This window comes from Gorilla gorilla, chromosome 10, assembly GCF_029281585.2.
Source record: "Gorilla gorilla gorilla isolate KB3781 chromosome 10, NHGRI_mGorGor1-v2.1_pri, whole genome shotgun sequence".
In the NCBI taxonomy this organism is placed as follows: Eukaryota; Metazoa; Chordata; class Mammalia; order Primates; family Hominidae; genus Gorilla; species Gorilla gorilla.
The window spans coordinates 134160922-134162321 of NC_073234.2; positions in this window are offsets into that span (position 1 = coordinate 134160922).

Genomic DNA, 1400 nt, shown 5'->3' on the forward strand with positions numbered 1-1400 from the left:
TCTCTCTCTCTCTCTCTCTCTCTCTCTCTCTCCCTCTCTCTCTCTCTCTCTCTCCTCTCTCTCTCTCTCTCTCCTCTCTCTCTCTCTCCTCTCTCTCTCTCTCTCTCTTCCTTGGATGCCCCTTCTTGCTTCCTACATTATTTTTGGGGGGTGGGGGGTGGGAGCAAAGTCTCACTCTGTCACCCAGGCTGGAATGCAGTGGTACCATCTCAGCTCACTGCAACATCTGCCTCCCAGGTTCAAGCAATCCTCCCACCTCAGCCTTCTTAGTTGCTGGGACTACAGGCATGTGCCACCACACCCTGCTAATTTTTGTGTTGTTTGTACAGGCATGGTTTTGTCATGTTGCCTAGGCTGGTCTCGAACTCCTGACCTCAACTGATCTGCCCGCCTTGGCCTCCCAAAGGGATTACAGGCATTAGCCACCATGCCTGGCTCTACGTTCAAATTTTGATAGATATTTATTGAGCACCTATCACCCCTCAACACACTCCAGGTCCTGTGATACACCCTGGCAATTCAACAATGAGTAAAGCTGACAAAAATTCCTGCTTTCTTAAAGCTTATGTTCTAGTGGGTGGAGATATTTAAGAATTGGGGGGCAGGGGATGGGCAGGGAAGGTACATTGTCTATTAGAGGTGAAAAGTTCTTTGGAGAAAAAATAGAGCAGAAAAGAGGAACAAGGAGGGCAAATTTTGATGCATCTGTAAATGGGATTGTCAGCTTAGGCATCACTGAGATGGTGGCTTCTGAACAAACATTTGAGAGGACATGAGCTATTCGGGTTTGCCTATATTTTCGCACCAACCAGTGATATCGTTCACACTTCCCACCAAATCCCTATTCTTTCCCATACCAGTGCTTTTGCTTATGATATATCCTCTTCCTGGTTGCTCTTCTCCCCAGTTGCGATCACTACTGTGTTCAAAGCTGACCCCTTCTTTTAAAAAAACCTTGTATATTAACAAATATCACCTCCCTTAGATTGTCCTTTGACAGGAAGCGATATTAACCCTCACAGCACAATATAGGCATCACTCCCTAGCTCTTTGTATTTTTGACTGTGTTTCTGCATTGTTTAGGTCCTGAGGTTGTCTCCTCTATTTGGAAATTCCTAAAAGGTAGAAACTCTGCCTCGATGGTTAAGATCACGGTGTCTGGAGTCAGACAGACCTGCATCCAAATCCCAGTTTCTCTGCTTGATAGCTGTGAGGTCTTGGACAAGTCACTTTTCTTCTGTGAACTTCGGTTTTCTTATCTGTAATGAAGAGGTCATAATATCACCTGCCTTATGGGGTTGTGGTGATAATTAAACATTAATGAATGCAAGACATTTAGCAAGGTTCCTAGGACATGGTTAGCATTCAGAAAGTTACAGCTGGCATCATAATTACCTTTC